The sequence below is a fragment of the Notamacropus eugenii genome, chromosome 2 (assembly GCF_028372415.1).
Source record: "Notamacropus eugenii isolate mMacEug1 chromosome 2, mMacEug1.pri_v2, whole genome shotgun sequence".
Classification (NCBI taxonomy): Eukaryota; Metazoa; Chordata; class Mammalia; order Diprotodontia; family Macropodidae; genus Notamacropus; species Notamacropus eugenii.
The window spans coordinates 200,317,607-200,335,639 of NC_092873.1; the positions used below are offsets into that span (position 1 = coordinate 200,317,607).

The 18,033-nt window shown below is 38.2% G+C and overlaps 1 long non-coding RNA gene and 1 pseudogene across 4 annotated transcripts in view; one reads left to right on the forward strand and one right to left on the reverse strand.

The window, feature by feature from the left end:
- LOC140526708 (uncharacterized) overlaps positions 1–18,033 on the reverse strand; it is a 46,637-nt gene that overhangs the window by 12,355 nt on the left and 16,249 nt on the right. For 2 of the 4 annotated variants that reach the window (XR_011974482.1, XR_011974483.1), the window contains exon 4: positions 10,108–10,209. The exons of the other annotated variants lie outside the window; for them this stretch is intronic. This is a non-coding gene — a long non-coding RNA (uncharacterized lncRNA). The remainder of the gene's footprint in view (positions 1–10,107; positions 10,210–18,033) is intronic. 4 annotated transcript variants of the gene reach the window in all.
- On the forward strand, positions 14,302–15,061 carry LOC140526707 (large ribosomal subunit protein eL6-like; annotated as a pseudogene).

The following is an 18,033-nucleotide window of genomic DNA, read 5'->3' on the forward strand; positions in this document are numbered from 1 at the left end:
AACCATACCCAATCTTTATTGAATGGTTACTTACTGATATACATCCCAAGCAACTCACATGCTTTATCTGGAAATTACCTATGTGCAGCATTTGTGTCCTTGCCTCCTTTATGGAAACTTCCCATGTGCAAATCAATCAACTAATTGTGTCCTTATATCCTTGCTTGAACTCTGTATAATAAATCTTACAAAGATTTGGAAGGAGTAAGCTATATCAATTTCTGGCTCTTCCCTCTGGGGAATGACTTAATAAACTTCTTTCTAAAACTTTTTCAGGTTTGGGTTTTGTTCTCAACTGACAGCAGAATGAAGTCATCTGTAATTTTCATCACCCTTTGGTTAACTCTAAGCCCCCAGTCAGAGATAGTATTTCTGGCAAAACACCTCAGCATATAATTTATCTCTACGTTTTCTTCTTGATGTTTCCTCATCTCAAATGCACCTCCAATAAGTACCCCCAGACTAGCAAAGGGCTCTGACTAAAGACAAAGTAAATGTCTAAATCAAAGAAAGATAAACATTCATTCAGCCCAGGGATGCTCATTTCCGTATCTGAGTTCCTTTCTTTGGGATGGTTATCTCTGCCTGTCATGTTTCCATTCTCTCAGCTCTACATGGCTTCTTAGAGCTTCCCTTCCTCCAGCTCCATGTGTCTCCTACTTGACCATTAGTCAGGTTACTCTTGAAGTCTGTCACCTGAACTAGTTTCTAACAGTCATCTTAAGGCATAGTCTGTCATTCCTATTGCACTGTTTCCTTTTTTGATTCACTTAAAGAGATTAATTTGAAGTTCCAAAAAGGCATCACCCGGTGCAGCTACGTTTCTCACAATTGTTCATTGTCCCTTTTTCTATGATTAGTACCTAGATTTTCAAGAGCCATTGCATTACACATACAAATAAATACCATGGGATTCAACTGACTAAAGTGTTGACAGAAAACTGATCTTTTTCCCTTTAAAAAATAATTTTGAGGACAAAAGCAGAAAGATAAGGTTCTATACTGTTGTATTGATTATCAAGGAAAGTCCAGAATGAGAAATGCTACTTTTGCTGAAAAAGAACAACAGGAAAATGAGAATCTGATGCTCTTTATTTCCGTATTTCTCTTCTCTCCCCCTTTGTTCCTTCTTTCCCTTCTTTGACTCCCCCTTCCTCTCTCTGCTCCCTTTCTTCCAGGCTTCCTTTTCAATATTAATGTCCAAGACCCAGTCTTTATAAAGTTCTCAAATACATTTAAATTTTGGCAATTTTGCCTGTGTGCCTGAGAGACATAAATTCTCCCTGTTATTTACTCATCAAAGCCATGTTGTTTAAGAAAACGTTGGGGCAAGATTTTGAAAGCAATTTATAAAGTCACTCAGCAGAAAATGGAGAATGTTTTCAATGAGTTGGAAAATTGGATTGAACAGTATCATGAAAAATGGTTATATCAAAGCTTAGAAATATGAACTGAGTTGTGTTTTTGTATACTATTTGCTGTTTCCTCCTATCTGCGTGTGTGACTGAAATTATTAAAGCTTAAAGTTGCACAAGAATACAGTTTCCTGTACTAAAGTGAAAAGGAGAGGGGAGGGGAGCCATAAATAGCTACAGGTTGAAAATGAGTCACATTTGAATCCTAAACTAAAAATGTTTTTGAAAACTTTGTTCCAGTTTGATTAAAGGACAAACAGATGGAGAAGTCCTTGTGATTTTCATATTTAACTTGTTTTTATAATTTTCCACTCACTTTCTTAGAGATAAATGCCAGAGTTGACACCATTAACTTTATGTAAGTCTCCCTCCTGAGTCTGCCTCTGAACACATAATGACCCACACAAGTGCTGTAGAGAGCCAAAACAATCACTTGGGCAAGGGCGTGGAAAAAAGAACTAACCTTTGAAACGAATTCTTTTTGATTGCTCTATAGACCAGGTCAAGGATTCCTTGCTAAACACATGGATTCCAGGTCTAAAAATGGGAATCTGTAAAGGTCCAGCAGAAACAAACTGATGAGGGAGGTGAAATTTGTCATCCACATCCTACTCACCCTCTCTCCAGTCACCTGGAGGAGAAACTATCAAGAGATGATATGCACAGGTACAAATTATTAGAGAAGAATTCCTTCTGAGTTTTTTAATTGAGTGACAGTGAGGCAGCTGAATTGATGGATCTCAAGGGAGGTTTTCCTTTCATTTTGGCAAGCTGTAGACAAGTGGAGATGATGGGGAGTCAGGATACTGTGCCAGCAGGGCATAGAGGCAATTGCAATTAAATTTGTGTCTGCTTCCAGTGGTCAGAAGGGAGATGTCTGAGACTGAGGAGAGAAACTGTTCCTGTCAACGTGTTAAGCAACCCCATGAAGGAAGAACCAAGCTGGATCAGCCTGAATCATTCCACCATTTCACAGGTATAAAAGGTGGTGCAATGGATAGAGGGCTAGCCTTGAAATCAGGAACACTGAATTCAAGAGTTCAAAGTTCCTCAAACACTAACTGTGTGACCCGAGTCAAGCCACTTAAATTCTCTCAAACTCAGTTTATATGCCCGTCTTTCAAATGGAAATAATAATAGCACCTGTTCTACAGGATCAAAAGAGACAACTTTTGTTCAAATTTGAAGCATTATAAAAATGTGAGCTAATAAAATAATGCTACTATTGTTCTATAAGAAGTGTCATGAAAAGGATGGTTTCAGAAAAACATGGTAAGATCTATAAGCTGATTCAGAGTAAAGTGGTCAGGCCCAGAGAAACAGTTCATACAATAACGTCATGGTAAAGACTAACAACTCTGAGAGACTTAAGTCTTCAGACCAATGCAATGTCCAACCACAATTCCAGATGACTCATAATAAAACATGCCTCCTGATCAAAAGGAAGGAGACATATATTTTGGACATATGGCTAACGTGGGAATATTTTCTGCTTGACTATATTTATCACAAAGGTGTTTTTTTCCCCTTTTTTCAAATGGGAGGATGAAGGCTAAGTGACTTGAGAGGAAGGAGATTTTTGTTTATTGAAATAAATTTAGTTTTTAAAAGTAGGTCAAACTACTGGTTGTCTCTGCTTGTGTTATGTCTTTTAGCTCAAAGCCATAATAACACAAAAGCTTTCAAAAGAATTACAAATTGAAGAATAGGATATATGGTAAAATTAAGTTCTTCATAAATATTTGGAGTTATTTCTTTGATGCATTTCAGAAACAATTCCCACCAGGAATAACAGTTGATGGGTATAGCTCAGTCAAGCCATTGTATGATTTCTCTGACAAGTTTCTCCCACTGATTGGAGAAATGCTCTCAAGTTGTTCATACGCAAATGGTGATGTCATTCAAGCAGAATAGGTCACCTGGTCAGAGAACTAATTCGTGTCCAATTAATTTTGTCATTTTGCATTTGGGGTTATAATCATGAATGGGAATTCCTCCTCAGGATTCAAAGATGCTAAGGGCCAGACATACTGACCCCTAAATAGTTGACAATTTGTTCAAGAGGTGATACAATGGAAATAACACTGCTTCTAGTCGGAGGACCTGGAGTCAAATACTTGTGTGATCTTGGTCAAGTCACTTGCCCTGTTTCATCCTTAATTTCCTCATCTATAACATGAGAAAGCTGGACTAGATGGTCTGTGAAATCCTTTCCAGATCTGTATCTATATCCCCACGATCCTATGAAATCATATGGCAGTATCTCCCTAGTAAGGAGACATGAATAAGCACTTCATCCCCTTCATGCCCTAGAACTAAGGGCTATTTTTTCCTGATTTCTTCCTAGAGCTTCAAATAAAAGCACCTATCCTTGAGTATCATAGGGGTCACAATCCATCATGGATTACAAGACCCAGTTGTCATTGTAGCTCTATATTCACTACTTCTCTATAGGTAAAATGTAAGCATATATGTTATATATGAACTATAGAGCAACTAGATGTTTGAATGGATAGAGCACAGGGCCTGGAGTCAGGAAGACCTGAGTTCAAATGTGGCTTCAGATGCTTACTAGTTGTGTGACCCTGGCAAGTGACTTAATCTCTCTTTGCCTTGATCCTTTGGAGAAGGAAATGGTGAACCACTCTAGTATCTGTACCAAGTAAGTCCCATAGACAGTCTAGTCCACAAAGTCATGAAGAGTTGGACACAACTGAACAACAAAGAACTATAGGGTTGTTTCATGGTCCCTACTATCCTAACATGGAAATGAATGAAACCTGATTCCCCCACCCCACAACTGAGTCATCTAAAGGAAGACATAGCATTCTGGAGTCTGAGTATACAGAACACTCAGAAAACCATATCCAATACCAAATGTGGAGGTACAAGCTCTAGGAGGTGGATCTTCATGATTTAGTAATGTAAGTCCCTCTCTTCTTGAGAAGGGATATTATTAGCCAGCACATTTGTTTTTACTAGATTTATGATTTCCTTGGTTTAGAAAACCCCTATCAAGAAAACTCCTTCTATCAATGTAGGTCAGTCAATCAACAATCATTTATCAAATACCTTTCATGTGCCAGGTCAGAATCTTCTTGGCAACTTATAGTCTCAAATAGTTGCCTAGTGCCATAGAGCCTGTCAAAGTCAGACTCTGAGCCCAGGTCTTCCTGACTCCAAGTATGGTTCTCTATCTAATATGCCTGCCTCAAGTCAGCTCCTAATAAAAATCTTTTCTGCCCATCACTAGGGTTACTCATTCATTTACTCTCTTCCCACTAGGCCTAGCATCCTGGCCCTATGTAGTAGATCTGTCGTTTTTGCTCAAATAGGACATCCTATGAATCATCTTATTCTTCAAGTCAAATGTCCCTCCCAGTTGTGTTTATTTGGAATGGGATTTTATGTGTTTATTTGGAATGGGATTTTCTCCCTTTTCTACATTTACCCCAAGTCTGACCAGGCAGAACCTGCTTCCTTGAAACAATTAAGGTAGCCAACTACTGAGCAGGAAACGTGGAACTTCTGCCATTGGCCTATGTCTCATACAACAACATGGCTCCCACAAATCAACATTCCTAACCTCAACTTTCTCCAAGTTGTACACTCAATCAGGACTTTTATGGTTTTCACCAAAACTCAAAATACGAAGTCCCTAATGGATGGGGTCAAGGCAAAGATATGTGGGATACCTATCAACTCTCTGAGTCACTTCTGTAAATATATCTGAATTTGAGAACATGTTCTATTAATGCTAAGTTAAAAATTTTAGGTTAAAACATGGACAGGGCATGGCAGTTTGGGCTGGGCATTTGATTGAATAATGGGAGACGGGGTGGCTAAGGAGAAAAATCTCTGGCCCTGGCTTTTTATTTTTGCTTTGACCATATGGGCTACATGGGGCAAGTGGAGAAAGAGCATGGCCCTTGTAGCTAATCTGAACTCTGGAAAGACAATACAATGCTTCACTTTTATTGAATCCAATAGTTTAGCTGTCCCAAGTGAATAGACCTCCTTCAGCTGTGATCAAGAGAAAGTATTGACACTTGAGGAAAGTCACTGAAAAAGAAAGACATGAAGGTTCTATCATTCAATTGCTATGTGATATCTATGCCAGGATACTAACCTCCACCATTCAAAACTAAATTCAAACTTAAACTGTTTTCTTCTCCTAGCTTACCTATTTCTGTTGATGGCACTGCCATTTTTCCAGACACAAAGATTAAGTCACTGCAGACCCTTCCCCTCCTTTCCCTCATCCTCTAATCCAATCAGTTGAAAATTAAGAATGAGATAATCAGAATCACAGAATGTCTAAACTGGTGGCAAACACTAAGATCATCTTATCTAAACTTCTTTATCGATGAGGAAACTAAGAATAAACAAAGATGAAAGTCTTAACCAAAGTCACATAGATAATCTCTCTCAAATGAGTTCCTTCTTTTCTAAACTTTAACTGCTACCACCCTACTTCCATCTTCATTATGATTCAGATGGATTATTGTAACTGTTTCCCAACTGGTCCCCAAATCTCCAGCCTTTGATCCCTTATCCCACTTAAGCACTGAAAGAGATAAATTTTCCAGACACACATCTCTGATGATGTCACTCCTCAACTCAAAAACCTTTAACAGCCTATGGGGGATAAAGTCTATATACTCTAGCCTAGTATTCAAGGGCTTCTTTTAACATGGCTCCAACCTACCTTTTCAGCTTTATCTCACATTACTGCCCTCCCTTTCACATATTCTGTAACTCTAGCCAAACTAGACTACTCCCCATCCCCTGGTTTTTGAATTCTCTCACCTCTGTACCTTTGTTCACACTGTTGTCTCTGCTTGATATGCTCTCCACACCACCTCCAATTCATGGACACCTATTGAAATCCGACTTATCTTTCAAGATTCATATTAAATGTTAACTTTTCCATGAAGCTTTCTCTGATCCCCAGAGTTCAAAGTTTATATTCCATCTCTGAATATCCTGAGCATTTTTGTCTCTGAAGTGACATTCTAACTTCTATTACAGGCATCTTCCCTATTAGACCCTAATCCCCTTGAAGACAAAGATCAAATCTTCTTTATCTAAGAATTCCCCACATCACATAGTGTTGTGTAAAGAAGTGTTCAAAGTTTATGGAACGATTGAAGCTGCCAACCAGGTCTAGGACAGATTTGACTCTAAGAATAGACCATGTGAACTAAACATACCATAACTCTAGGCTCTTATCTTGAGGCATAAGTAAAGCTCTTATTGATTAAACCTATAGTCCTAAGCACATAAAGTGATAGCAGATGCGAGAGCTTATAAATACACTTGAGTCAGTGTATTTATTTTTTTTAATAGAATTCACTAAGCATTTAGCTTTTATTTAGCATTGAACTGGTAGAAAGAACATTCATTGGGTGCAAGTGGGGTTGCCACTCCAATGGGTTGTTACTTCTGGTCCTAACTCTGCCACTTTACTGGCTATCAGGCAAAGGGCTTAATATCTTTTTACTTCAGTTTACTAATCTTTTAAATAAGAATAATATTTACCACAAAGGAAGATGAGAATAAAAGGAAATATTTCATTCATTCTACAAATATTTGTTAGAAATCTTGCAAACTACTGAAGAATTCTTTTATAGAGTTAGAAAAAATAATAACAAAATTCATCTGGAAGAAAAAAGGCCAAGAATATGAAGGGAGTCAATGAGAAAAAACATGAAGGAAAGCAGTCTAGCAGTTTCAGATTTCAGAGCATATTACACAGTGGCAATCATTAAAACAGTCTGGTACTGGCTAAGAAATAGAATGATAGATCAGTGAAATAAATTAGGTACAGAATACACAGCAGTAAATGACCAGAGTAATCTGGTGTTTGATAAACTCAAAGATCAAAGTTTTGAGGGCAGGAACTTACCATTTGACAAGAATTGCTAGGAAAACTGCAACGCGGTTTGGCAGAAACTAGGTACAGACTAATATCTCACACCATATACCAAAATAAACTCACAATAGGTGCATGATGTTGACATAATGGGTAATATCATAAGATGATTAGGGAAGCATGGAAAAATTTACCTGTCAGATGGGGAGAGTGAGTATATGACCAAACAAGAAATAGACAGGATCATGGGAAATAAAATACATCATTTTGATTACATGAAATTTAAAAAATTTTGCACAAATAAAACCAAAACTGCCAAGATTAGAAGAAACTGGAGGAGGGGGGATTTACAGCAGTTTTCTCTGATAAAGGCTTCATTTCTCAAATATATAGGGAACTATACTAAATTTATAAAAATAAGAGTCATTCCCCAATTGGTAGATGGTCAAACTAGGCAGTTTTCAGATGAAGAAATGTTCTAAATCACTACTGATTAGAGAAATGCAAACTAAAACAACTCTGAGGTACCGCCTCACACCAATCAGATTGCCAACATGACAGAAAAGGAAAATGATAAATCCTACAGGGGATATGGAAAAATATGAACACTATTGCACTGTTGGTGGAATTGTGAACTGGTTCAACCATTCTGGAGAGCAATTTGGACCTATATCCAATGGGCTATAAAACTGTACATATCCTTTAGACAAGAAATGCCACTATGAGTCTGTATCCCAAAGAGATCAAAGAAAAGGGGGAAAGTCCCATATGTTCAAAAATATTTATGACAACTCTTTTTAAGGTGGCAAAGAATTGGAAATTTAGGGGATGCCCATCAATTGGGAGACTGACTGAACAAGATGTAGTGTATGATTGTGACAGAATACTATTGTGCTACATAAGAAATTATGAGCAGGATGGGAAGACTTATATTGACCGATGCAAAGTGAAGTGAGCAGAACCAGAGAACACTGTATACAGAAACAGCAACAAGGTTATGGTGATCAACCATGAAAGACAACTACTCTGTTCAAGATAACGATCTAAGACAATTCCAAAGGACCCATGATGAAAAATGCTATCCACTTCGAGAGAGGGAATTGATGGACTCTGAGTATAGATCGAAGTACACTTTTTTCACTTTCTTTACATTTCTTGATTTTTGCTTTGTTTGCAACATGGCTAATGTAAATATGTTTTACATACCTTCACATGTATAATTGCTATCATATTACTTGTTTTCTCAATTGTTGGAGGAGAGTGAGAGAATTTGGAACTCAACTTTTTAAAAAAATGAATATTAAAAAACAAAATAAGAGGGAGAAATCTATCATGTACATACCACAGTAGCCTTGCAGGAGTTACAAGATTTAGATAAGACTAAGTCCCAGTCCTCAGTTTATAGCCTAAGTGTATTAGAGACTTGCAAATCAAAGTGTTGTTTGATATCCTGAGGGGTTAGTGAAAACATTACACATTTGTGAGATATCGCAATTGTCACCATCATCATTATCAGTAGTAGTAGTAGTAGTAGTAGTAGTAGTAGTAGTAGTAGTAGTAGTAGTAGTAGTAGAAGCAGCAGTAGTTGTAATAGCCATTGTCGTCACCATAGTCGTGTTACTGTTGTGATATAGTGGACTGAGCACTGAACTTGGTGAGGGGAAGTTCAGCCCAAATCTCAACTCTGTTATCACTTGTATAACCTTGAACAAGTCACTTAATGCCTTTGGGCCTCAGTTCCCTCAAATATAAGATGAAGAACTAGATGATTTCTAAGTTTTTTTCCAGTTTTAACTCTGTGAGGATGTATGTGTATGGGAGATGGGGTGTGGGTGTGTGGATGTTCCAAACTCCAACAACGTATAAGTCATTACCAGCGTATAAGCCATGATTACAAGGAATAAAAACAATGCAAAAGAATAGAAAGCAATGAAGACTAAAATGAAGAGCAACTTGGAGAGAGAGGCTTAGAAATTGGTTTTTTGGAGATTATCACTTTAAGAAAGTGTGCCGTTCCTCTTGGATTTGAATGGGAGCACCTGGGGTCAAATTCTGGCTCCCATATATATTTATTGCCTTGTGATATTAAGAAAATCATTTAATCTAGTTAGGCATCTATATTTCCCATCTATAAAATGAATTAGATTGTAAGCTCCTTGAGGGCAGGCACTACCTTTTCCCTCTTTTGTAACCCTTCTTTTCTAATAGGGCTTTGTCTGGCACATAGTGGCCACTTAATAAATGTTTATTGAATTAAATTAAAACTCTGAGATCTTTTTCAACTCCAAATGTATGAACCTATGACATTCCGTTCTGCCACATGGAAAAAAGGTAAAAGGGACTCAAATAAAAGAGACATATATTCTCCAAGTGCTCCCATGCAAAAGAAGAGAAAATCAATTGTAAAAGAAATGTTATTATCTGAAAAATGAAGGGATTGAATGTCATTTCACTGAAGCCTTCCTATACTCTACAAAAACCACAAACTTATCCTGGGCCTCTCCAGAGGGGTCTTTTTGTCTCTCCAAAGGAAGTCAGTGTCTTCCTTGAGACCAATTTCCTGGGCACAGCAGATATCACTGATAACTTTTTCCTTTCAGTAACTGACCTTATGAGTGAAAAACCTGGTTATACCTTAGCCGTATGTACCTTTGTGGTGAAATATACTCCATTTAATTGCTTTCTCCACATTTTTATATCTTCTGTGTATGTGTGTCTGTGAGGGTGTCCATATGTAAAGGGACTTATGTTCCCAGGGTGCCTTTTCATTGTCATTAATGAAAATAGAACTCCTGTAGTTGTAAGAGATCTGAATACCTGGTCTGTCTGAAAGTCGAAGTATTTGAATGGGTCTGATATCTGAAGCTGGGTGGGCAGCAGGCTGCTGATGTGCCTTTTCGATGAGATGGACAAAAGCGACTTGTCAATCAGAAGTAAAGGGAAGAAAGCAAAAAAAAAATGAGGATTAATAATGAGAGAAGTTGGCGGAAATGATAAAGAAGCAACCTTAATGATCAAGTCAGAGCCTTAAATGTTGTCTGTAACCTACTTTTAAAAGCAAACAAGACTGCCATTTTGTGGCAACAACGTGGAAGTTTCTTAGGTGACTAGCTCTTTGTTGGCAGCTCTAACCATTTCTTATGTTATGATCTCCACCATGGCAACATAAAAAGTCATGTTCTATTGGCAGGAGCAGCAAGGAAGCCATGGTTTCTTTCTTCCTTACTCACTTGGAATTATTGACCATTCTCTTCACTAATGTCCCATGATTTAAGGAGGAAGCTATCCTCAGGGGGGACTTTGAGGTAACTCCAGTAGAGAATGATCAATTGCTGATTTTCTTAAGCTATTACCGTCTCTTGTCCATCCCACACAGCTCCTTTTCCTATCTTGCACAAAAAACCCCATTAATTTTATTTGTCAATAGATAGGCATGTTAGGAAAATGGGTGAAGACTGTCAGTCTCCTTTTCTTCATGCTTTTCCCTCTGCTTTTTTCTTGATTCCTCCTCTCCCTATAATCTGGGCAAGCTGCTCCTTCATGGAATAATGTGGCTCAAATGAAAATGTCATACATACTAGTTCTTTATAATGAAATTTGATTTGCTTAATTCCATCATGCTCTGTTGAATTTTCTTTTATAACCTTGTTTCCAAAGATTTTGTAGACTGAGTATTTATTAAGCTATGTACCAGTCACTGTGCCATGCATAGATACTTGTGTTTGTATTCAGAACTTCAGTATGCAATGGATCCATGATCTCAGCAATATGGGAATTATCTCTATTGGTACAGATAGCAACTAATACACACCTTTTTTTATATAATTGGTGTGCATAATCTCCCAGAGAACTATCCAATCTCCATGGAGATTTCCAATGTACCTGAAGGTTTTCATATAGGTCAAGTTCCAAGGGTTCCAGAGCATCATTGGGTTTTCTGTATGTCATCCCTCATTCTTACTACATGACCAGACTACTTCTTTTTCCAATCATACATTACCTGGATATGAATTTAGACCTCACTCTTTCCTTGTAAACTCTTACACTTCAATGGACCTCTTATACATTTTACTGCATCATTATATGTTTATTATATGTAAATGTGTCTTATTTCTTCATACTCAATCCTAAACTCCGTGAGGGCAGGAAATATGTATTTTTCCATCTCTGGATGCCATCAACAGCTTTTACATTATAGGTACTTAGAAAAACTTGTTAACTTGAAAATTCAAGTTTGTTCTATTATTTTGAAAGAGGCTGGGGCACTCAGCAAGGGTTGAATGAGAAATAAGAGCTAGATAAAGAATACCTCTGAGATGATTAGACCAATTTTAGTCAGGAAAAGCATATTTCTGACTAATTAGTACTAAGGGGACTCAAATAATTAGATTTATGTAAACAGCAACTGACAGGTTGGATGTATGCTATGAAACAATTTTGACAGGACAGTGTTTGGAGAGAAGCCCTTTGAATCCTTTCAAGTACTGTCTTCCAAGAAGCTAAATTAAGTAAACAAATGCTGTCCCTGTTTATAGATTTGTAATTAGACCCACAGAATGTTAGCACTAAAGCAATGTTAAAGATTGTGTAGTCAATGTTGTCTCTGTCTATCCTGTTTTATAGATGAAGAAACTAAGGCTCTTGTCCTAAGTTATACAAGTTTGTCATTAACTAGCTATGTGACCTTTCTCAATTTTTCGCCCTTTGTTACCTCTCTACAACATTTGACCAGTCTCTTTTCCCGGGACATTTTTTTTTCTTGTTTCTCCTACTAACTCTTTAACTGTTCCTTCTCAGTCTCCTTTGCCAAATCATCATCCCTATCTACCCCACCTATGTATTCTTCTTTTCTTTCTGCAATGTCTCAGTGACTCCATCAGCTCCCATAGTCTTAATTATCATCTCAATGCAGATAACCCACACATCTCTGTATTCATGCCAGTTTCTCTCTCACATCACCAAATGCCTAGTAGATACTTTCTATTTCAAGTTCTAGGGACATATCAAAGTCAACAGGCCCAAAATAGAACTCATTGTATTCACTGCTGCCACCACCAAATCCATCCCTTTTCAAATTTCCCTATGAGTGTTAGACTACATTCCTTCCAGATATTCATATCCAATTATTAGCCAAAATTTTTCACCTCCATACTCCTTCATCTGTCCTCTTCTCTCACAGCGTCTAGTTCACATTCTTACTATCTTTCAGTAGGATTACTGAAGTAACTTTCTGACTGGTCTCCCTGCCTCAAGTCTCTTGCTACTCCAATAAATCTTCCATATAGCTACCAAAGAGATTTTCTTGAAGCATAGTTCTCATTCCTCTACAAAATAACCTCCAGTGGTTCTATATAACCCTGATCAAATGTGAAATGTGGCATTCATAACTCTTCACAACTTGGGCCCAAATTACCTTTCCATTCTTAGTATTCTCCATGCATTCTACAGTCCAGACAAACTGGTCATCTTACTCACATCATACACTCCATCTTTGAATGGACTAGCCTCCCTTCCTGGAATGCACTTTCTCTTTTACTCTACCTGTTAGAATTCCTAACTTCCTTCAAGATTCAGATCCAATATCATTCTCTCTATAAGGTCTTTCCTGATCCCCCTAGAAGCTAGTGCCTCCCCCCAAAAAAAATTCCTTGTATTTTTTTTATAGATACCTACCTATAGATACCTGCATGCTTTTCTCCTCTAATAGTTTATGATAGTAATAATTTCTTCAAGGACCAGGAATGTGACCTTTTTATCTTTGTATCACAACAACTTAGATGGTCTCTAACACATAGTAGACACTTAATAAATGCTTACTGATTGTTACTTTGGATGGCCACTTGAACTTTCTGGAGAGTTTCCTTATGCCCAAGATAAGGTGCTTGAACTAGATAATGTCAAAGATCTTAAAATAACTAGTACGTGTATGAATCTCATTTGCTCCATCTAAATCTATGAAGGAGCAGATTCCTTTAGAAATATATCTCATTCAAGAAAATGTCCTGAAAAAAACTTTTGAGAAACAGTCCTTTTTCTCATATTATCATACAACTCATTACACTTGCAAACAGCTTGCAAAAATCATCTCATGCCAAAAACAGTGTGAGCTGACGCATCTGAATAGATATCACCCGTCTTTAGCAGTGTCAGCTTCATCTCCTGGACATGCCTATGTCCTCTACAATTTATCATACCAACAGGCTGAGAAGATAAGCATTATATGCCCTTACCAACTTTGTATATGGTAGATATGTGGTAAATATTTGTTCAAGTGAAAATTCTGGCTAGCTTCATAACTTTGTGAGAGGTAGGGGATAGTGAGAAATAAAAACTAGAATCAGTCAAATAAAAAAATCTGATTAAGGCAATTTTTGTCAGGAATAGCCTACTTCTGACTAATTAGTACAGAAGAGGACTAAATAATTGAATTTAGGTGAGTGATCCTATAAAAAATATACCAAGATTTCCCCAAGAATCTGGCATGATGCCATAGAAAGAGCTTGGACCTGGGAGGCATGGAAAGTAATCCCAGCTCTACCACTAATTAGCTATGTGGCCTTAGGCAAGTGCCAATATTTTGTGTTTCAGTTTTTTCACTGATTAAATGGGGAAGAATAACCTCATTTCTATTTGCCTCTAACAATTCTATAATGAATCACACAATCTCAGATTTAGAAGGGACTTCAATGACTGTATAGTCCAACTGGTACCTCTGATCATTCTCTCAACATGTCCAACAAGCGACTATCTAGACTTTACTCTTGAAAACCTCTTGTTGAAATGTTCAATCAAGCCCGCCTCCCGTCCCTACTTATAGACCAGAAGTCCAGGCTGTAATTCTCTTTCCCGTCTCTCAAGGTGGTGGACAAAAAAACCCCAAGGGAAACAAAGGAAAAGAAGGTTAAAAAGGAAAAGAAGGAGAGCAAAAAGGAAGATGTGGCTGAAAAGGTGGTGAAAAAGCCTCGAAAGCATTGTAATCGGAACCCAGTACTGGCCCGAGGGATTGGTAGGTACTTCACGTCTGCAATGTATTCCCGGAGAGCTATGTACAACTGGAAATATGCTGCACCAAAAACCCGGATTGAAAGGAAAAAGAAAGAGAAGGTACGTGCTTCTATCTCAAAGCCAGCTGGTGGCGGTAAGAATGGAGGAACCCGGGTGGTAAAGATTCTCAAAATGCCTAGGTATTACCCTACTAAGGATGTGCCTAGAAAGCTGCTAAGTCATGGCAAAAAGCCCTTCAGCCAGCAAGTGAGGAGACTTCGAGCTAGCATCACCCAGGCACCATTCTGATCATGGTCACTGGCCGCCTCGGGGACAAGCGAGTGGTTTTCCTGAAGCTGCTGGTTAGTGGATTGCTACTGGTGACTGGTAGCCTGACCATCAACCGTGTTCCTCTGAGAAGGACCCATCAGAAATTTGTCATTGCCATCTCTACAAGGGTTAACCTTTCAGGTGTAAAAATTCCAAATCATTTTACTGATGCTTACTTCAAGAAGAAGAGGCTCCGTAAACCCAGACACCAAGAAGGAGAGATTTTTGATACAGAAAAAGAAATACGAGATTAGAGTAGCGCAAGGCTGATCAGAAAACAGTGGACTCACAGATCCTGCCCCAAATCAAGAAAATTCCTCAGCTCCGTGGCTATCTGCGTTCTGTATTCTCTCTCTCCAATGGAGTTTATCCTCACAAACTGGTGTTTTAAATGCCTAGCCGAGAACTCTTATTAAAATATTTGGAATAACTAAAAAAAGAAAGAAAGAAAGAAATGTTCAATCAAGCCAACAGATGTTCTAGTTGTAGATGGCTCCATAATTCTCCAGATTCCACTGTGCCTTGGCATCAAGAGCTTCACCTCTCACATTTCAGCTCCCCTTTATATGTTGTCTTCCCTCAATAGGATGTAAGCTCTTTGAGGGCAAGGATTTTCTTTTTGCTTCTATTTTCATCCCCAGTGTTTAGCATAGTGCCTAGCACATAGTAAGCACTTAATGAATGCTTGTTGATTTGACTTCTATATTAGGCTCCAACTGATAATTAGCATTGACTCAAAAGTAAATGTAAGTTCATTCGGTTTATGTGCTTACAAAAGAATATTTTATCTTTTTGCTTAGAAGCCAAAGACAATTTTGCCAAATAATTGGCATCATTTCACATCTGGTAAGATGCTAGCTAGAGTTAGTAAAAATCAAATTGGGAATTACTTGAAGCCTCTTAGAAATTCAGTTAATATTAGTCATTTATCAAGGATTTATTAAGTGACTACTATGTCCTAGGCTATAGAGCTACAAATATAAAAGTAAAATAATTCCTACCCTCAAGGAGTTTACATTTTGTCAAGTAAGATCTGACAAGTGATCATCCAGTCTCTGAACATTTACAGTAATGGGATCTTACTTCCTTCTTCAATAAGTAGCACTGTGGCAAATCTGACCTCAGATATTTATTGCGTGTGACTCTGGGCAAGTCACTTAATCTCTATCTCAGTTTCGTCATCTATAAAATGGGGATAATAATGGCACCCTGAGGGCTGTTATGAAGATCAAATGAGATAATATATATAAAGGGCTTAGTACAGCGCCTGGGGACATAGTAAACATTATATAGATATTAGCTACTATCATTAGTCCTTCTAAGACAACTGATTTCACTTCTGAGAAACCCTCAGTGCTAAAGGCTTTTTTCTCATGTCTTCTCTAGGAGATGGCTGTCATGATCCTAGTTCAAGGGCTTGAATTTGCCTCGTTCTCAACCAGCCAAGTGTGCCACCTTGGACTCACACACCTATATGATTGCACCCAGGCCTGGAATGCCCTCTCTCCTTCTGTTCTACCTGTTAGCCTCTCTAGCTTCCTTTAAGTCTCAACTTAAATCCCTTCTTTTATTGGAAGCCTCCCCCCACCCCTCTTAATTCTAGTTCCTTCCCTCTGTTATTTCCTATTCATCTTGAATATAGTCTGCTTTTTATATATTTGTTTGCATGTTGTCTTCCCCATTAGACTGTAAGTTCCTTGAAGGTAGAGACTGTCTTTTGCCTTTTTTTGTATGCCCAGTGCTTAGGACAGGGCCTGGCATATACAACTCCCATGGGCAGGCCACGTTGTTCAAATGTAAAATGTACACTTGCCAAAAAGACTATTTAATGGAGAACTCACATGGGGCAGGCAATCACATGGTGGTCAGAAGAAGTAATACAAGGACACTCTCTAGGTCTCTCTTAAGAACTTTGGAATTGCCTGTGTGACATGGGAGACACTGGCACAGGACCACTCAGCATGGCGTTCCCACATCAGAAAGTGTGCTGTGCTCTATAAGCAAAGCAGAACTGAAACAGCACAAAGGAAATGTAGGATGCGCAAACTTAGAGTAACCACCTCAAATGTTCACACAGACTATTTGTGCCCAACCGGTGGCAGAGCATTCTGAGCTCATGTTGGTCTGATCACAGTTGGACACACTGAAACTTGACTCTAGCATAATGATGTCATTTTGGTCCTCTTTGAGAATGAAAGACAAGAACCAAAACCAAAACCAAGTAGTGCTTAATATTCAATTGATATTGATTAATTGATGTAAGACAGGATGAAAAAGAACCTCCTAAAAAGGCAAAGATATTAAATCAAGATCACATGCTTTAAGAATGAGTAAAAAATAATAATAATAAATGAAGGCATTTAGACCATGTCAGGAACCGTAGGGGAAAGAAAAATGGTCTCATCATTATAATCAAGTAATCATAGATGGCATTTTACCTAAAGATTCTCTAGTTAATTATGACAGTAAAGTCGGTGGATGTCTCTGTGGGTGGGAAAAGACTAGAAAGGATAGACTAAGATAAAAGGAAAAAATGAGCTTAAATCCCCTGAAAGCTTCAGAGGCTTAACTTTAGATGCCAGATTCTTTGACAAATAACCAATGAATTTTTTTGTGGGGGGAGAGGGAGAACAGAGCAGGAATGCAATCTAAACTGTTTCATTTGCTCAGTCCCCATGGGGTTAATACCTTAGGATTTGAAAGCCAAAGTCAAAAAGCATACAGTGTTCTTTGGGGACTGCATCTGTGATTGTTTTCAGATAGCATACACCTATTGCCATTCTTTCCCATGGAATCCTAAGAAGTGAGCTGGACTGGTCACTTTCACTCACAGCCAGACATGGCCACATGACTGTCTCATGAGAAAACCACCAAGTGTTTCCCAGGAGTTCTGACACTTCATTGTCACAGGACAGACCTTGAATTCCTTTGTGAGATGACACTCATGGTCACTTAGAGACAGTCTATAAATACAGTATCTGGCTTTTCAGATGCCACTTCATCAATCCTCACCATGCTATGTAGATGACAAGGATAATAAAACCCCATTTAGAAGCTGTTCACAGTCTACAGACCTAGATGAAAGGTCAAACCATGTCCCCTATGTGCATAGTGACTTAGGATGTATCTCTCTAATACAGGAAGGACATAACAGAGTGTCCCCATAATTCTAGCATCATAGACAGTCTGTACAGTAATACTCTCACACAATATGTTAAATGGAAAGTGAGGAAGAGGGGCCTATTTATAGTTTGAAAATGGAAAAATATTTCTAGACTTTTCAGCCTAGGAAAGCACATCAGCTGGCCTCTCCTTCAAGTTCCAGCTCAAGTCCGAAGTCATCCATGAAAGTTTCTGTGACTCCACTAGTCCCTCATTATTCTTTTTCTTTTCGGCATTCCTATTGAGGAACAACACAGTATAATGGAA